Source organism: Somniosus microcephalus, chromosome 10 (assembly GCF_052327205.1).
Source record: "Somniosus microcephalus isolate GS21.2 chromosome 10, FLI_Smic_1.0, whole genome shotgun sequence".
Taxonomy (NCBI): Eukaryota; Metazoa; Chordata; class Chondrichthyes; order Squaliformes; family Somniosidae; genus Somniosus; species Somniosus microcephalus.
Window position 1 is genome coordinate 186,988,927 of NC_140996.1, and position 20,804 is coordinate 187,009,730.

General features: G+C 42.2%; 1 protein-coding gene across 3 annotated transcripts in view; it reads left to right on the forward strand.

Moving 5' to 3' along the window:
* The first annotated feature begins 1,647 nt into the window (after window positions 1-1,647).
* The window catches only part of LOC147111934 (sister chromatid cohesion protein PDS5 homolog B-like), a 249,945-nt gene continuing 230,788 nt past the window's right edge, over window positions 1,648-20,804 (forward strand). Inside the window, exon 1 of one of the 3 annotated variants that reach the window (XM_085999339.1) lies at window positions 1,648-1,920. The gene's annotated coding sequence lies outside the window, so the exon portion shown is untranslated. The remainder of the gene's footprint in view (window positions 1,921-20,804) is intronic. The other 2 variants (XM_085999336.1, XM_085999338.1) reach the window with 2 other exon arrangements.

Genomic DNA, 20,804 nt, shown 5'->3' on the forward strand with positions numbered 1-20,804 from the left:
ATCCAGTATTGGATGAGATGAGATTTCCTCCAAATAAATATTGGGAAGACCAAAGCCATTGTCTTTGGTACTCACCACAAACTTACCTAGCCACTAACTCCATCCCTGTCCCTGGCAGCTGCCTGAGGCCAAACCAGACCATTTGCAGCCTTGGTGTCGTACTTGACCCTGAGTTGAGCTGCACATGTCCGCCCCATCATCAAGACCACCTACTTCCACCTCCATAACATGGTCCAACTCTGCCTCTGCCTCAGCTGCATCACCTGTTGCTGAAATCCTCCTCCATGCTTTTGTTACCTCTCGACTTGGCTATTACAGTGCTCTCTGAACCAGCCTCCCACCTTGCACCCTCTGTAAACTTGAGCTCATCCAAAACTCTGCCGCCCGTATCCTAACTCACACCAAGTCCCATTCACCCATCACCCCTGTGTTCGCTGACCAACATTGGCTCTCAGTCCGGCAACACCTCGATTTAAACATTCTCATCCTTGTCTTCAAATCCCTCCATGGCCTCGCCCTTCCCTGTCTCTGTAACCTCCTCCAACCCTATAAATCATTGCGATCTCTGCGCTCCTCCAATTTTGGTCTCCGGCGTATTTTAATCGCTTCATTATTGGTGGGTGTGCCTTCAGCGGCCTAGGCCCAAAGTTCTGGAATTCCCTTCCTAAACCTCTCTGCCTCTCTCTCCTCCTTTAAGACGTTCCTGAAAACCTACCTCTTTGACCAAGCATCTGTCCTAAATTCTCCTTATGTGGCTTGGTGCCAAATTTTATTTGATAATGCTCCTGTGAAGATCCTTGGGATGTTTTTACTATGTTAATGCAAATTGTTGTTGTTATTTAGGCAAGCAGGCATCACTTACACTTTAAGTGTTACTTCTCGGTGTTACCCATGGCACAAATGTGTGACAACAGGAAATAGGCGTGACAAACAGGAATATTCAGATTTTTTACTTGTTCGATATGATGTTCTGAACATATGCTTTGTATCATTTTAACAATGGAACAAATATTCCATCATTCTGATAAGAACACCTAGGATTCTGACATTGTAATAAACAATCATAGCGCTGCTAATATTTTGCTCGTGTTCAAATTCAGAACCGTTTCTGCAATAATCTATACACTTTTGTTTCTGCCTAAGTATGTTCGTGCTGCCAGCTTATAACCAACAATGCTTGCAAACTATGAAGATTTTGGAGTCAGTTCCAGAATGTGAATCATCCATTGGATCAACCTCAAAATCTCAACTCTCAAGAATACTTTTTAGCTTGTGTATAACACTGAACTCTTTTTTTAAGCTTGTAATACCTTCTTTTCGACGTTTGGAGATGCTCTTGCTTCAATTTTCCATCAAACTGGTACGGATCATAAAGTTCTTTTTGCTAAACTTTTATTAATATGTCTAATAAAATGTATGCACTGTCATCATTAGTAGGCAGACCACTTTTTATTTTCATATTCAGGATTTTATATTGTTTCATTCCCCCCACCCCCTAAAGTGGTGCTACAATTCCCTATTAATTGCGATGCATTTGGCAGTATTACACAGAGTGCACGTCTGTTGCCGACCGTGCGCTCTCTTTCTTCCTGCCCCCTCCCAAAAGCAATATGCACATTCTGAGGACTCTCGGTAACTGGTGTCAGTGACCATGCGGCGTGCCTTGTTCTGTCTCTCTCTCGCTCTCTCTCCTCAGTGTGCGGAGCTTCACTGTGTGGTGCAGTTGAGTTATCTGTTGACAGTGTCTCCCGCCTCCTCCTCTCAGTCCCTCTCACTGACCCCCCCCCCCGCCCCAACTCCCCTCCGCCCCGTCTCACAGTCGCTCTCGTTCATTGGTGCAGCCTGAGACAAATTGGCGCCATTTTGAAGCGTTTCGGGGGTAGGCGGCAGCGGTACGGTGAGGACTGGGCTCTGGCACGGGTGAGTACAGTGGGGAGAAATATCAGTAACATTTCCATGTTTTTTTTGTGCTGGTTTTTTCTCTTTGGAAGGCAGAATCGGTCTATTGACGGACACGTTGTGCGAGTTTGCAGTGTTGGTGTCGGCGCAGTGGCGGCTCGGTTGAGCGGCTTCATTGCGTGTCCGCTTTTTTTTGCTTTTTCTCTCTTCCCACCGCCCCCCCCCCCGAGACTCGCCCGTCCCCCTAAACTCGGTTCTGCTTTACGTTGCTGTCGTTTTGTTCTAGGTGATTGGGAGAGTGTTCCTGTTCCTGCCTGGACACCGGGGGCGGGGGGGTGGAAAAAGCTTTTTGGGTTCCGGTGGATGCGAGATTATGATTGTGTGTGTGTTTTTGTGTTGGGGGTTTAGGTGGGTGGTGGTGTAAGGAGAGTGAGATTGAAAATGATATTCCAAGTGTGGTTAATGGGGCTTTTCCCGAAAGGGTCGAGTTTGTGGGTTTCGGGGCCTGGATTTGCTCGTGTTTTGCTCTGGCCTAGAGCTTGACGTACTTGAGCTCGTCCACATATTTCTATTTTTTTTTACCCCCCCTTTACTTTCAGTAAGAAATATCCGATGCGGTGTAGTACAGTATTTTTTCAGTAATTATGGTCGGACGTGTTAAATTGTTGAATCTTGGCCAAAAATGATATAATTAAATCCGATATGCTTACTACAGATATTAAATTCAATATATAGTGGTTGACATTGTTCAGGGTAAAATACTGTCGAGCAAGATAGTGCAATAGCCGTGTTTATGGCATTCCTGTCATTTTAGTACCTGCGATAAACAGTAGCCGTTGAGGATCAAGAATGGTAACAGGTTTTGATGCGCAAGTGTTTTCGCCCTTGCTATTAAAAAGGCTAATTTTTAGTTATTAATCAGAAAGTTGTATGGCGGTTAACTTTTAAAAATGTTATTCTGTCACACGATGTAGGTTCAAAAAATGTTCTGTGATCATTTCTAGCTTTAATTAGCTGATGCTTATTTTGAAAGCTAAACCAACTTACTTTTTTGAACAGCCTCTAATTTTTCTGCATCTCCTGTAGTATCTAGGTTAACCATATTTAAATTCCACTCTTCTGCAGTTTGAAGTCTACTATTTTGAATAATTGTTCTAAAATCGAGGAATGCAGATCTCTTTTTAGACTAAAGCAAAAAGTCTTGTGTAAATAAATCAATCACAGTTGTTGACTTCAGATTTATTTGGCTCTTGTGAAGGTAGTGTCTCCATATATTCTCAAAACAGAAAGATATTTATCTGTTCATCAGGCGAGTTAGTTTTGCTCATCTTCTCTCTGTAGTAGATTACTCATCACTGCCACAGTGCACTTCCAATCGGGAGCCCAGTCAAGGATTGGCAAACCTGAGGGGGAAGAAAGGATAGAGTTTTGGAGTAGCTCCATTTAGTTCAATGGTGCTGGCACTTCAGTGGAGTCTATGAACCAGTGTAGAATAATCTGGCTGCATATTTTAAGAGGTGCATTTTTATTAATTTCAATGAAAATTGACGATCGGCTAACCAGCATTCTGAAATTCTGTAGTTTTGTGTTTAAGGTGAAAGATGCCAGGGTCAAGAAATTTGAATATTTTCTGTCTTTGCATCCAATGTTGGCATCCAGTATGAGTGGTCAGGTATAGTAGGTGCCAGATGTAGATAAAACTTTCTTAGCTTTGCCTGCACAGCATGATGTAACTCCACATCTGAAGAATGTTTCCTGTTGAATGTGAAATTTCCTGCTTTTCCTCATGCTAGCAATTCTGTGGCATCTCTGAGACATGCCACTAGCTTTTAAGAACATAAGAAATAGGAGCAGGAGTAGGCCATTTGGCCCCTCGAGCCTGCTCCGCCATTCAATAAGATCTTGGCTGATCTGATCTTGGCCTCAATTCCACTTTCCTGCCCGTTCCCCATAACCCTTGACTTCGCCTGTAGCTCAAATATCTGTCTATTTCCACCTTGAATATTTTCAATGACTCCGCCTGTACAGCTCTCTGGGGTAGAGAAGTCCAAAGATTTACGACCCTCTGAGAGAAGAAATTTCTCCTCATCTCCGTTTTAAATGGGCGACCCCTTATTCTGAAACTGCCCCCGAGTTCTAGATTCCCCCACGAGGGGAAACATCCTACCTTCATCTACCCTGTCAAGCCCCCTCAGAATCTTCTATGTCTCAACAAGATCACCTCTCATTCTTCTAAACTCCAATGAGTATAGGCCCAACCTGCTCAACCTTTCTTCATAAGACAACTTCTTCATCGCAGGAATCAACCTTGTGAACCTTCTCTGAACAGCCTCCTATGCAAGTATATCCCTTTTTTAAATAAGGAGACCAAAACTGCATGCAGTACTCCAGGCGTGGTCTCAACGCCCTGTACAGTTGTAGCAAGACTTCCCTACTTTTATACTCCATCCCCCTTGCAATAAAGGCCACCATTCCATTTGCCTTCCTAATTGCTTGCTGTACCTGCATGCTAAATTTTTGTGTTTAATGTACGCGGACACCCAGATCTTGCAATGTTACATTTGATCAGTCAATTAAAAAGGTTGATTGTAACATTAAAACAAAAATGTAGTTAGGGCAAGCTTCTGTTTCAGTTGTACTATTGATTTGGACAAACTTTATGAACAAATTAATTCAGCATATGGGTTTTCAGTTTTAGAAATAGTTGAATAGTCAAAACAAACTTAAGTTACTACTTCACAATTTTATGTGACTATTGAGAACTTGTCAAGGATGGAGAAAATAATTGTATTTAGTTGCTGAGAATTGTACTTGTATTTATTATCTCTTTAGTGCTGACATTCAACCTCATGGGTGTCACTTGGACTCCAGATCGCTGTCAGACTGTGGCCTGTGGTGACATGTTTGACTGTCCCTTCTAGAAACGAATGCAGTAAAGTTTGCATCATACTCCGTAAACTGAATGGAACGGAGCTCGAGGTTTTTTTTTTGCTTAGGACTAGTAAATATGGGACTGACGCTGCAATGTTGAGAACTTGGAAATGTACAGTCTGTCTGCAATGCACTCTGCAAGTTAGTATCGCAGTGGTCCTTTTGATCTGGATATAGAACAGTAGGATTTTTCCCCACTTTCAAGACTACAACATTAATATTTACTATTCTACAATGTTTTAAGTCTTGCTTTTTTAAAAAGGAGTAGAGACTGAAATAATACTATGATATTTTGCCATGGTTGTATAAAATATTCTGTTTTGTCTGGTTAAATGTTTTCTGCTCATCAAGGTGTGGGATGTTGGTGCTGGGAAGTGGAACACTTCCACTTTTTACATCTACTTTATATCCAGTCAGCATCAACTGCTCCTAGGTCAGCTGCAAGCATAAGCCAGATACATAATATTCTTTCATTCCCCCAGCTTCAGAAAAATGCCTCCTTTGGCGATTTTCAAAATTTCCAATGGTGCCATCCTTGAGATTGCCAATTAGTGGTGGTTTTTTTTCTGTAAGTTTTGTACCTGTGAGGAAATGGGTTGAGCTGCCAAACTTCTTGCACGCTGGCTCCTTTTTATAAAGCTTATAGAGGGAGGAAAGTTCAATTCAGTCAATCTTAGGATGTGTGTTCTAATTCAGTCCTGTCAGTGAATATTAGTGCTCACACATTGTGGCACCAAATTAAAAAAAAACTTGCTCCCTTTCATTGTCTCTGTCTTTCTTTCCGTCCATATATTTTGATCCTGTATCTTCCTTAATTAAAATTGAATTTTTTAAAAGGAGAAACAACCATTTTGGTTGGACGATGTGTGTTGATGGTGGCTCTTGCTTTTCAGGGTTTTATGCAATCCTTTTGGAGCCTTTCTAGTAGATTTTAGAGTAAGTTGTAAGGAATTATAGAGGATGAGTAAATGACCAATTTGTTAAAACATCATTGAAACATAGAAGATAGGAGCAGGGGTAGGCCATTCGGCCCCTTGAGCCTGCTCCGCCATTCAATGAGTTCATGGCTGCTCATCCAAATTCGGAAGAGAGGATAAATTCTGAGACAAATCTTCTTGGCACAGGAATCTTATCTACATATGTACAGGTTAGTAAGCAGATATGTTAGGATGAAAATGCAAGGAATTGTATACACAACATCTGAACCAAGAGGGATTTACACAAGAATCAAGGAACCACGATAAGAGTAAAATCTGGTGCAGTGGCAAAGTCCATGAGGACATGGAGTGTTACTCTGGTATTTAAAAGGGGTGTGATGGAAATTGCATCTCATTTTGGGGGAAAATGGTTGAACATTTTACAGAATGCTGTCTGTGCTTGCTTTTAGATGTGTGGAGATGTTAGGATTTATCCATCTGCATTCATGCTATCTCGTGTACCTCATTTTAAGGTTCATGTGAAATTTTAAAGACTATTAAGACTCATAAAACTGACTCGTTAGCAAAATGAATTAAAAGCTAGCTTGGCATAGACTACAGAAAGTGATGGTGGAGGGGGAAATCTCTGTGGGATAATGACTGGTGGAGTTCTGCAGAAGATGTGTTCTGGGCCTCCTGCTTTTTATGTTAAACATAAATTATGCTCATAACATAAGAACTAGGAGCAGGAATAGGCCACTTGGCCCCTCGAGCCTGCTCCGCCATTCAATAAGATCAGGGCTGATCTTCGGCTCAAAGCCACTTCCCCGCCCGCTCCCCATAACCCTTCACTCCCTTATCTTGCAAAAACCTGTCTGTCTCCACATTAAATGTATTTAATGAGGCAGCCTCCACGGCTCTGAGGCAGAGAATTCCACAGATTTACGACCCTCGGAAAAGAAGTTCCTCCTCATCTCAGTTCTAAAAGGGCGACCCTTTATTCTGAAACTATGCCCCCCGAGTTCTAAATTTCCCCACTAGGGGAAACATCCTCTCTGCATCTACCTTGTCGAGCCCCCTCAGTATCTCTTATGTTTCAATAAGATCACCTCTCATTCATTCTTCGAAATTCCAAAGAGTATAGGCTCAACCTTTCTTCATAAGTCAACCCCCTCATCTCTGGAATTAACCTAGTGAATCATCTCTGAACTGCCTCCAATGCAAGTACAGGTAGACTATCCTTTTATCCGAACTTCCGAAAACCTCTAAAAACCGAAAGTATTTTCGTTCAGCGTAAGTCGTGCGCACGACCCCGACCCCCGCCGACCCCCACCCCTGATCCCCCGCCGACCCCCACCCCCGACAAATTTCCCAGTCTTATAAAATACCTTCTGAAATCCGAAATTTTCCGAAAACCGAAACATGGCTGGTCCCGAGGTTTTCGGATAAAGGATAGTCTACCTGTATATCCTTCTTTAAATAAGGAGACCAAAACTCTACGCAGTACTTTAGGTGTGGTCTCCCCAATACCCTGTACAGTTGTAGCAGGACTTCCCTGCTTTGATATTCCAACCCCCTTGAAATGAAGGCCAACATTCCATTTGCCTTTTTGATTACTTGCTGTACCTGCATGCTGACTTTTTCTGTTTCATGCACAAGGACCCCCAGGTCCCTCTGAACTGTAGCATTATGTAATCTCTCCATTTAAATAATTTTGCTTTTTTATTTTTCCTGCCAAAGTGGATAACCTCGCACTATTGAATTTGGATGATCAGCCATGATCTCATTGAATGGCGGAGCAGGCTCGAGGGGCCGAATGGCCTACTCCTGCTCCTATCTTCTATGTTTCTAGCCAACATTATACTCCATCTGCCAAATGTTTGCCCACTCACTTAGCCTGTCTATATCCCTTTGCAGATTCTTTGAGTCCTCTGCACAACTTGCTTTCCCACCCATCTTTGTATCATCCGCAAACTTGGCTACATTACACTCGGTCCCTTCATCCAAGTCATTAATGTAGATTGTAAATAGTTGAGGCCCCAGCACCAATCCCTGTGGCACCCCAGTAGTTACCATTTGCCAACCAGAAAATGACCCATTTACCGACTTGCTGCTTTCTGTTAGTTAGCCAATTCTCCATCCATCCATGCTAATATATTACCCCCCCAACTCCGTGAGCTCTTAACTTGTGCAGTAACCTTTTATGTGGCACCTTATCTAATCCAAATACACATCCACTGGTTCACCTTTGTCCACCCTACTCGTGACAAAAGAACTCCAGCAAATTTGTTAAACATGATTTCCCTTTCATAAAACCATGCTGACTCTGTTTGACTGCGTTATGATTTTTCCAAATGCCCTGCTACTGCTTCCTTAATGAAGGACTCCAGCATTTTCCCAACGAAAGATGTTAGGCTAACCGGTCTATAGTTTCCTGCTTTCTGTCTCCCTCGTTTCTTAAATAGGGGTGTTATATTTGCGGTTTTGCAATCCGCTGGAACCTCTCCAGAGTCCAGGGAATTTTGGTATATTGTAACCAATGCATCCACTATCTCTGCAGCCACTTCTTTTAAGACTCTAGGATGCAGGCCATCTGGTCCGGGGGCTTGTCTTTTTAGTCCCATTATTTTAATAAGTACTTTGTCCTTCGTGATAGTGATTGTCTTCAGTTCCCCCCTCCCTGTGGCCCCTTGATTATCTATTATTGGGATGTTGTTAGTGTCTTCTACTGTGAAGACCGATACAAAATATTGTTCAGATTCTCTGCCATTTCTCCGTTCCCCAGTCGCATCCTCTAGGGGACCAACGTTCACTTTAGCTACTCTCTTCCTTTTTTTATATACCTGTAGAAGCTCTTACTATCTGTTTTAATATTTCTTGCCAGCTTACTGTCATAATTCATTTTTTTTTAGTCATCCTTTGCTGGTTTTTAAAATTTCCCAATCCTCTGGCCTTCCACCAATCTTGGCAACATTGTATGCCTTTTTCAGTTTGATACCATCCTTTACTTCCTTAGCCATGGATGGTGCTCCCTTCCCTTAAAATCTGTCCTTCTCGCTGGAATATATTTTTGTTGAGAGTTATGAAATATCTCCTTAAATGTCCACCACTGCATTTCAACTGTCTTACCCTTTAATTTATTTTTCCAGTCCACTTTAGCCAGTTCTGCCCTCATGCCATTGTAATTACATTTGTTAAGATCAGGACACTGGTTTGAGATACAACTTTCTCGCCCTTCAACTGAATTTGAAATTCAACTATGCTATGATCACTCTTTCCTAGAGGATCCTTTACGAGAATTTATTAATTCTGTCTCATTACACTGTACTAGATCCAAGATAGCCTGCTCCCTGGTTGGTTTAAAAAAAAAAAAAAAAAATTATTCATTGATGGGATGTGGGCGTCACTGGCTAGGCCTGCATTTAGTGCCCATCCCTAATTGCCCTTGAGAAGATGGTGGTGAGCCGCCTTCTTGAACCGCTGCAGTCCATATGGTGTAGGTACAACCACAATGATGTTTGGACACCATTCACACCTTTGACTGCTGTGATTATCTCTCTGCCGAGGTGTGATAAATGGCAGTTGGAAAGGTTACCTGTAAACATCTGACATGATTCTCTGACTAGATAAGCTGTGTCTTTATGCATTTCTCCACTTCACCTGAAGAAGGAGCAGCGCTCCGAAAGCTTGTGATTTCAAATAAAGCTGTTGGACTATAACCTGGTGTTGTGTGACTTCTTACATTTGTCCACCCCAGTCCAACTCCGGCATCTCCACACCACAATGATGTTAGGAAGGGAGTTCCAGGATTTTGGCCCAGCGACAGTGAAGGAACGGCGATGCAGGTCCAAGTCAGGATGGTGTGTGGCTTGGAGGGGAACTTGTAGGTGGTGATGTTCCCATGCGTGTGCTGCCCTTGTCCTTCTAAGTGGTAGAGGTCGCGGGTTTGGAAGGTGCTGTTGAAGGAGCTTTGGCGAGTTGCTGCAGTGCATCTTGTAGATGGTACACACTGCAGCCACAGTGCGCTGGTGGTGGAGGGAGTGAATGTTGAAGGTGGTGGATGGAGTGCCAATCAAGCTGGCTGCTTTGTCCTGGATGGTGTCGAGCTTCTTGAGTGTTGTTGGAGCTGCACTCATCCAGGCAAGTGGAGAGTATTCCATCACACTCCTGACTTGTGCCTTGTAGATGGTGGAAAGGCTTTGGGGAGTCAGGAGGTGAGACACTTGCCGCAGAATTCCCAGCCTCTGGCCTGCTCTTGTAGCCACAGTATTTATATGGCTGGTCCAGTTCAGTTTCTGATCAATGGTAACCTCCAGGATGTTGATAGTGGGGGATTCAGCGATGGTAATGCCATTGAATGTCAAGGGGAGATGGTTAGAGTCTCGCTTGTTGGACATGGTCATTGCCTGGCTCTTGTGTGGTGCGAATGTTACTTGCCACTTGTCAGCCCAAGTCTGAATGTTGTCCAGGTCTTGCTGCATATGGACACGGACTGCGTCAGTATCTGACGAGTCTCGAATGGTGCTGAACAGTGTGCAATCATCAGCGAACATCCTCGCTTCTGACCTTATGATGGAGGGAAGGTCATTGATGAAACAGCTGAAGATGGTTGGGCCTAGGACACTGCCCTGAGGAACTCCTGCAGTGATGTCATGTGATTGAGATGAATGACCTCCAACAACCACAGCCTTTGTGCTCAGGAGGATACTTGCTATGATACTGTTAAATAAATTTATAAATTAATAAATTCATGATGCTATGTGGCTTCTTGTGTCGTGGGAATTGATTGTGTTCAAAGTGGATAAAAATAGAAGTTCAAGAATAATGTGCTAACTACCACCTTGCTGTAATAGGCCACCTGGCCCACACAGGGCTCTTGACAAGTTGGTTCTTAATTTGGTAATGATTCATAGGAATTGATGTAATCCATAGCCAGTTGTACTTGTTCTTTTGTGACGAGTTGATCCAATGTGAGTGCAAATACTAGGTGTCTTCTATGTTTCTTGAAACTGCTTCACAGTATTCGCCTAAATTTGGTAAGTGAACTGAAAGAATATGTTCTTTTTTTTTGGGAATATAAAACCTAACTTGGGGGAAATGTGTCATGTATAACATCAAATTTTCTCTGGAAACTTAAAACAGCTATGTCATAACACAATAGTGTGGTGTCCTGAACTTGCCTAAATCTCTTGAAATTTGACAAGTTAACCCTTCTGAAATCAGGATTGCAAGCAGCTCGACTACTTGACCAACTATTTGTCACTATGCTGCAGTAATAAAACAATAAAATAATTTTGATTCACATGAAGTTTCTTTTAAGAAATGGATGAAGTGTTGAAAAATGTAGGGTATACATCCTTTTAAAAGCCAGCTGGCAAAAGTTTATAATCTGCTTGGCCAGTTTACACCACTCTTGCCTCTGAGTCAGAAGGTTATAGGTTCAAATCCTGCTCAAGACTTGAGCGTATAAACTAGGCTGGCACTGTATTGTTGCTGTCTTTTGCCTGAGGTGCCCTTTGCAGTTCCGGTGTTTGAAGTGCATGTATAAAATCCTGCAGTACTATTTGAAGAAGAGCTGGGAGTTTTTCCATTGTCCTGGCCAACATTCCTCCTTCCTCCATTATCACCAAAAATAGGTTAATGGATCATTCATCCAGTTGCTGTTTGTGTGATTCTGCTGCACACACATTGGTTGTAGCGCTTCCATAAGTCACTTGGTTTTGTTGCAGGCGGAGTGATTTGGGATATTTTTGAGATGCAATAAGGTGTCTTTTTAAATTTAAAAATGTGGTTTTCGTAGTGCATTTGGGCATTGAGAAGTCTATAGAAACATGCTTTTATTTTTGATTCAATTAGGGGGCTGGGGCAGTGTGTGCAGGTGAAAGGTAGTTCCAAGATGAGTCATGTGAGCTGCTGCTTCTGCTGGAAATGGTTATGTACTGATCGATCTTCTCCAAAGGGTTTGGACTTTCTCCATGGTAGTGAACCAGCGTCTTCGGTCCCCACCACAAACTCTGTACTCTAGGCACCGATTTCCATTCCCCTTCCTGGCCATTTTGGTCTGTCTGAACCAGACTGTTTGCAATTTCCATGCCCTGTTCAATCTTGAGCTGAGTCTCCGACGCAGTAACCCCTCCATCATAAAGACTGTCGATATCCACCTACGTAACATCACCTGCCTCTGTCCTTGCTTCAGCCATTTGTGTTGAAACACTCATCCGTGTGTTTGTCATCCTCAGATTTCCAATGTTGTCCTAACCAACCTCCTATTCACCACCGACTGTAAACATCAGCTCATCTGCTACCCGAATTGTATCCAGCACCAAGTCCCACTCACCCATTGTCATTGTCCTTGCTGAGCTACATTGGTTCCCTGTCCCCCAACATGTCCAATTTCAAAACTCTCCTACCTTGTGTTTAAATCTCCTCATGGCATAGACCCTCCCTATCTCTGTAACCTCCTCCAGCCCTACAAAAGTCACACTCTCTCTTCGCCTGCTACCCTTGCACTCTTCATTCCTCTGATGGGCCTTTTATGCATCCTGCCTTCACCCCACCCTTGGCAACTGTGGCTTTAGCCATTTAGGCCCAAATGCTCTGGTATTCCCTCCTTTAAACCCCCCTGTCACTCCTCCCCCCCACCCCCCCCCTTCTCCTTTTAAGCCCTTCCTTAAAACCCACATCTTTGACCAATCTTTTTGTAACCTCTCCTAATACCCTTTTCAATATAAATGCAAGTTTGTGTTGATACAGCTATGTGTTCACTTGACGTTCATTCAGCAACATAATTATCTAAATGCTAACTGCTTTACTACATTGCAAGAGGAGTGAGTGACCATTATTATTGTGATCAATCACTTAAAGTAATAGAAATAAGACCACAAATTCATGATTGTTAGGCACATTTGTGTCGGGTCATATTTGGTATTGTCATGGTTAATCTCAATTCTAATGTCAATCACATTTTGGAGTGCTTGAACTATCTCTCTCTCTCGTTATTAACATCTTTTTATATATAAAAATCTGAAAATTGGAATCTTGATGTATGTTCTCCTGTAATTCTCTGAAGAATGTGTCAAATTTAGGTTCTATTAATCTCTTGTTGACAGGTGGCGAGTGTTCTGTTGTGTTGTATATTGGTGAACAGAAGGAAAGCGCCTTTTCATTAAATTTTGTCTCGAGGGGTGACAACTAACTGTCAGCATTAGTTGATCAAGTTTAGTAAAATCCAAGCCTTGTATTGATCTCTGCATTTCATTGGGAACGACATTAAAGAATGCTGAATTGTTATCCAAGTTAGATTTACCACTGTGCTTGCCTGGCCTAGGCAACAAAACTTAATCCAACACTTGCTTTGTTTGGAAAGTAAGTGACCCCATATTGTCAGGTCTTAAGTTGAAAGTCTCTAGTGTTGGTGGAATTCAGTTTTATACCACAGAATGATTCAGAAATAGCACTTGTAGAATTTCCAGCTCTGCATGGGGAGGCAGTGGGGTGTCACTGTCTATCTTCTTAACAACCAAACCTTTCTAACACTTGTTTTGGTAAGAGGCACAACACCTTGACCTGTTTCTTTTCTGCCCTTTGGATTTGGTGAAAGTGGTAACCATATTCCTCATGTTAGGCTTCATTTCGTAAGCTTAAAATTTGGCATTTTATAATTTAATTTATTGGAAGATAATCCAGTGCTGTCACTAGGTGTATTTATCAATATGCCTCCGGATAAATTCCATGTTGTGCTTGGGTGATTGTCTTAAGCCATCATCTCCAATTGCTTTCAGCATTACCCTACCAATGTCTCTCGAGTGTTCCGTGTCTGTTGAAGCAACATGGGTTTGGGAGAAAATCATAGAAATGCACAAGAGTGGACTCGGTACAGTAGATGGAATGAATGGCCTTGTTTGGTTCTATATATTTGCCAACCCCTGATTTAGTGCTGGTTGAGTAGCAACATACTGTATATGCAGACTTTTTTAATTCTCCCCAGTTAAATTAGTATTTTGAAAATGTTATGGGATTGCTTACGGGTTAGTAGGTCAATATACTGCTTGAGCTATACTGATCAGGAAGGTTTCAAGTTTGAGTTCTCACCTGGTTGAGATTGCTGATCTCAGTTGGGCAGTGATTAGGGCATCACAATTGGCTTCATTGTCTCAGGCCAAGAGAGGGGAAGAATCAGCTAAGGAATCCTACTTCTGTTGACTGTCCAATGCTACCTCCTGGAATGTGTGGTGTTATGAAGTAAGGATAGGCGGTGTTGTGTCCTACATTTGAAATGCTTGCCAAAATGTTGCCTCTGCTTGTGCATGCAAAGCTTCTGGGAGAGTTCTTTACAGGAAACTTTGGTTTATCCACCGGCAAAAATCAGGAGCCGTTTCGTTAGGTATTTTTTCTTTTCGTTGCTTTTTTTTCGCCAGTCAGCCTCTGCAAGGTCTCGCTGAAGCTGTTGCTAAGCTACAGAGACGCTTGCAAGGTACGGCCGACTGTTTAGAAGCTGTTTAAGCAACAGGGTTTGTTGATTCACACGGAGCTTTGTTTCAACATGAGCGCTGGTTTGTCCGGCAGTTTTGATGGGACGGCAACAGCTTGGTCCCGTCGGTGCCGGCTATCACAAAGTTTCCTGTATGTCCAACTATGTCTTAATCTGCATCTTTCAGGCATGGAAGGGAGAAAACTGGGGTGTTGGGGTTAATGAGGTAACCAAGCCACTGCTTTAGTCTTTCAAACTTCTGATTTTAATGTTGTCAATTCTTGCTCTAAGTCATGATAAACAGATTACTAAGAGTTTAAGACACAGGCCTTAAATTGACATACGTGTTTGTTGCCAAAATTTAATCTAAAATATGATTTTTGTATAGGAAATATTGAAAAGAGCAGTCTTTCAACTGATGTGAGCAAAGAATTGCAAATATTGCAATGCACAATCAGAAATCCGGCAGTTTGAAAACTGAAATTCCAAAGGAGTAACACTTAAAGTACAATATTCAAAACCGGTGAGTTAAGTAGTTTGCAGTGCTCTGTTTCTGCCGACTAGCTGTCCTGCTCTAGTTCAGTGACAGCATAAGGTTGTGTCATTCTCAGCTTCCAGATCATTTGGTTAAAAGGATGCTAGAGTTGCTAACGAAGATTTTTTGAAGAACTGTTTACATACTGTACCTTTTTAACAATGTTTCAAGATCCAGGATACCTCAATATCAGACAGCCCTTTAACTTGCAGCAGATGGAATGTTTCCCTCTGAGGCATTGCTTGAGTTGCTACTGTTACTGCCGAATTGGAGCCTGAACGGACCCAGTGATATACAGGGTCAACGTATACCCAACTTCGACTTATAGAGCAATAAACTCAGACTACTGCGGACCTTGCTGGAATGTGCGAGTACACTTTTATTTACAGAGCGCTCTGGGAGAAGTGCTATACACCCCCTTGGTGCAATCGCCAGCTTCTCAGCTTTACAATAGCAGCCGCGCTCCTTTTATACAATTTAAAAACAGGAAAGATACCATATTACATTAATTCCTTGGCCAATCTGGTACTTTAGCATCCTTTAACTTTGGCCAATCTGATACATTAGCAACCCTTAATCACATTCTGTCAAAAACAAGTTGATTATATTATTATACCGTTAGCAAACAACTTAATTATATTACTGTTCTTTACAAGTGACATCACACGTTTGGTGTAAGCAGATCAAGTCAGCTGTCTGTTATGCCAGTGTCTGCAAAATGTCAATGAATGTCAAGTATTTCAGCAGGCACTACGGTGTCATTTAAAAATTTCCTCCAACATTACCTTGATTTGAAATGTTGTTTGTATCAAGTAAGTACAAGTAGTCTTGAATTTCCATCACTGTTGGTGGGACGAAGAGTGCTTGAGTTTGCCAGTCTGTTTTTTAGTTGTTTGTAACTGTTGCATGTGCCTTGATCAAGAATCATTCGTCACCAACAAGCTGATGGTCAATCTTTACTACCACAACACCATTACTACAACAACTTGCATTTCTGTAGTGACTTTAACGTACAAAAATATTCCAAGGCACTTTACTGAGACACAATTAAAGGAAGGACGCTGAGCCAAAGAATGAGATATCGAGGGGTGACCGATAGCTTGGTGAAAAAGTTCGGATTTAAGGAGGGATTTAAAGGAAGGTGACGACAGTGATTTTAGGGAAGGAATTGCAGAGTGTGGGGCTGAGGCAGGTGAAGGCACAGCCAGCAATGGTGGGGTGGGGGGATGCTGGGGAAATGTGCAATAGGCCTGAATCTGTGGACTGGAGACGGGGGCTGGAGGAGGTTACAGAGATGGGGGAGAGGGCTGGGGGAAATGAGGCCATGAAAAGATTTAAAGACAAGAATGAGGATTTAAAATTTCAAGTTATGGGCGACTGTGAGGTTCTGTCAGCAAGGGCGGGGATGATGTGTGAATAGGACTTGGTGCAGCAGTGTTTTTGGTGGGTGGAGGATGGGGAAATGGGCCAGGAAAGCATTGGAATAATCAAATTTGGAGGTGATAAATGCATGGATGAGAGCTTCAGCAACAGGTCTCTATTCAGTTAAGATGGTTATTTTAGCTACACTGCTCTGATTAGGCCCTCAACAAAACTTGCAGGACGGCTGTATTTATGCCAGAGTTTTTATCTCTGGGAGCTTTCCATCAGATTCTTAGCAGGGGTGGGGTGCAACATAAAATTTGTAATTTGGTAAGAGATGCTAGAATAATGTGTGTTTACCACGTGTTCAGGTCCATTTCACATCTGAATTTGTAGTTTCAGGCAAAGGAAACTAACTTCAGCCTCAAGATTTTCAGTTCTGCAGTAGGTCGCTGACAGTTCAGCAGTGCTTTCTCAATAAAAATGCCTGTATTTTGTTATACTTGGAATTTATAAAAAAATGAAGTTCCAACCAAGTGTTCTCAATTAATGCGAATTGAAAATGATAAGTTTAGCCATGAACTTTCCAACAGTTGGGCCAGCCAGAATTTCTGATGGCTTTTTTAGAGTACCTGTAGTACAAATTTGCATTGGAAACTGTCCATATGTAAAATAATTCTAGTTTCTTTGTTCATTTGCTGGTCAAGTACCTTTTTTTATTTAGACTATTTACTGAACTAGCATTTGTGCAATACAAGATTCTCCAACAATTTGTATCTTCAGTTGTAGCTGAGGAGTTTAGTATTGAAAATGTTGCTTCGTGACCCATATGGTGGGTGTTCTGTGATAATTTCTTGCTCGAGTAATGAACTTTAACATTTATGTTTGGTGAATTACAAATTGGACATTGAAAGTTTTATTTATCATAGTATTTTCAGAGTTTGTGATGCAATTTTTCAATTGTTTTATGTTGATTGGAACTCTCCCTTGGAGAGTGCATCTATGTGAAGATTGGTAATTTTAATGGCGCCAAGTAGAATCCTTAAGTTTTTCATCAAGTTGGTCGCCTTATCTGAGGAAGGATGTTCTTGCCATGGAGGGAGTGCAGCGAAGATTCACCAGGCTGATACCTGGGATGGCAGGAATGACGTATGAGGAGAGATTGGGCCGATTGGGCTTCTATTCGCTGGAGTTTAGAAGAATGAGAGGGGGTTTCATTGAAACTTAACAAAATTCTAACAGGACGAGACCGACTAGATGCAGGAAGGATGTTCTTGGTGTGGGAGTCCAGAACCAGGGGTCACAGTCTAAAGATAAGGGGTAAGCCATTTAGGACAGAGATGAGGAGGAATTCTGCACCCAGAGAGTGGTGAACCTGTGGAATTCTCTACCACAGAAGGCAGTGGAGGCCAATTCATTAAATATATTCAAGAAGGAGTTGGATATATTTCTTGAGGCTAAAGGGATCAAGGGATATGGGGAGAAAGCAGGGACAGGGTACTGAATTTGGATGATCAGCCATGATCTCATTAAATGGCGGAGCAGGCTCGAGCGGCCGAATGGCCTACTCCTCCTATCTTCTATGTTGATCATCTTCTACTGTTTATAAATGGGAGTGTTAACATTTTATTGAGTTAGATATCAGTAAAAGAGATGACTTTTTCGTAGAAAATAGGCAACATTTGCAAATGTTTGTTCATTTTATACTAACTACCATATCATCTTGAGACTGGAGGGGTGGGGTGCAAACATGCATATAGATTCACTTTGCCTAAGTTCAAAGTACAGATTGATGATAACATGTCGTGAGATGGTTATACCAGGTTCATATTGATGCCAGGTATGAATGTCTAGTGCAATTGTCGCCATCAGGCTTTTTTTGTAATGCAAGAAGGTCATTACATTTGTGGTTTGCTGTGAACCAGGTGCATTTGTGCTTCTTGTTTTAGAAACATAGAAAAATAGGAGCAGGAGTAGGCCCTTTGAGCCTGCTCCACCATTCAGTATGATCATGGCTGATCCTCTATCTCAAAACCATATTCCTGCTCTCTCCCTATACCCCTTGATGCCTTTTGTGTCTAGAAATCTATCTATCTCCTTAAATATATTCAGTGACTTGACCTCCACAGCCTTCTGTGGTAGAGAATTCCACAGGTTCACCACCCTCTGAGGGAAGAAATTTCTCATCTCAATCCTAAATGTCCTGCCCAGTATCCTGAGATTGTGACCCCTGGTTCTAGACTCCCCCAGCCAGGGGAAACATCCTCCCTGCATCCGGTCTGTCTAGCCCTGTCAGAATTTTATACGTTTCAATGAGATACCCTCTCATTCTTCTAAACTCCAGTGAATACAGGCCTAGTCGACCCAATCTCTCCTCATACGACAGTCCTGCCATCCCAGGAATCAGTCTGGTGAACCTTCGCTGCACTCCCTCTATGGCAAGTATATCCTTTCTTAGGTAAGGAGACCAAAACTGCACACAGTATTCCAGGTGTGGTCTCACCAGGGCCCTATATAATTGTAGTAAGGCATCCTTGCTCCTGTACTCAAATCCTCTTTCAATGAAGGCCAACATACCATTTGCCTTCCTAACTGCTTGCTGCACCTGCATGTTTGCTTTCAGTGACTGGTGTAGAAGGACACCCAGGTCCCTTTGTACATCAACATTTCCCAATCTATCACCATTTAAATAATACTCTACCTTTTCTGTTTCTCCGACCGAAGTGGATAACGTCACGTTATACTGCATCTGCCATGTACTGCATCTGCCATGTATTTGCCCACTCACTCACCTTGTCTAAATTGCCTTGAATCCTCTGCATCCTCACAACTCAAAATCCCATCTAGTTTCATGTCGTCAGCAAACTTGGAAATAATGGCCCAGAAATTTGGGTCGGGAGCCTCCCGCGGGTGTAAGCGCCCGACCTGCACTTACATTGCGCACCGGCCGTTTGGCTGTGGGCCCGCGTGGAATTCTGATCCTGGGCCTGCTCCAACTGCTGGCGCGCAGTGCTTGCGTATCTCGGTCGCGGTTAGTTTGATGTGTCCCATGGGATCATGTGGGCCATGGGGAGCCAATCGGAGCAGGGAATGCTTCATTCATAAGTTTGACAGGAAGGGCTGTCAAATTTAAATACTATGAGCCCCAAAACATCACTAAATCTTCAAAGAATTTTTTTTTTTAATCACATTTTAAAAATAAATGATAAGTTACATGAAATTATTTTAAACAATTTAAATTTTAGAAAAAATAATTTTATTTTCTAACGGGGCTAAAAATAAACTTACCTTTCTTTAAAGTATTTAAAAATAAAAAACCTGTGGAAAAAATGTTTTAATTAATTCACCACTTACCTTGTAAAAAGCAGGCCTTGCGACTGCTTTTTATATGTCTAACTTCTGGAGGCTTTTTTTTGCAAGTTTTCCCGGGAGGGTAAGTTCGATGCGCACGTGCTGCCTCTCTTGCGCACGCATTTGACCTCTGAACCCCTTCTTTCAGGGGAACAGAAGTGCCAGTTTCCTGCGCATGCGCAGTGCATGCAGAAAACCGGCACTTCCATCGGGCCTACGGGTGAGTACCCCGTGCGTACTCACCCGTGGAGACCCGAAGTTCTGGGCCATTACATTTGGTTCCCTCCTCCAAATCCTTGATCTATATTGTGACGAGCTGGGGCCCAAGCACCGATCCCTGCGTTACCCTACTAGTCACTGCCTGAAGAAGACCAATTTATTCCTTCTCTCTGTTTCCTGTCTGTTATTCAATTTTTAATCCATGCCAGTATATTACCCCCCATCCCATGTGCTTTAATTCTGAAAATCCAAATACACCACATCCACTGGTTCTCTTATCTATTCTACCAGTTACATCCTCAAAAAACTCCAGTAGGTTTGTCAAACATGATTTCCCTTTCATAAATCCATGTTGACTTTGTCTAATCCCATTGATATTTTCTAAGTGTCCTGTTATCACATCCTTTTATAATAGACTCTAGCATTTTCCCTACTACTGATAGGCTAACCGGTCGGTCTGTAGTTCCCTGTTTTCTCTCCCTCTTTTTAAATAGTGGGGTTACATTTGCCTCCCTCCAATCTGCAGGAACTGTTCCATACTCTATAGAATTTTGGAAGATGACAACCAATGCATCCACTATTTTTAATTTTAGTTCTTCCATTTGGGGACAAGCAGGAATGTGCTTTTACAAATCTGTAAATTGTTTAACTTTTCCAATTGATTTCTACTTTGCTGGCTGTTGCTGAAATGAAGATACAAATTTTCTGGTTTGTAATTGATTTTAAGAGAAAATTACATTGGAATGAGAAAAGTCTGCATTAAAAAAATGCTATGTTTAATAATGCGCAGCTTGTAATCTGTTCCAAAAAAGGACAGTGACAAATGTAACAGGATCCATTATAGACAACAAGATGCCTGGGAGTGAGCTGCAAGCTATAACCAAATGAAAGATTTGATAATACCAGGCCACCGCAAACTGGTTCTAAAGACAGGATTAAATTGCAGCATTCAACTTTATCCTCTTAATAATAATAATTCAACTTTATTGTCATTGTACAATGCACAAGTACAACGAAATGTGATCTTGCAAGCTCCCATGAGTCCAGTACAAATAACATTAACATTAACGTAAATAGCACCGTCCTGGGAGAAGCAAAGCCGCTGCGTCTGTGTGCACCG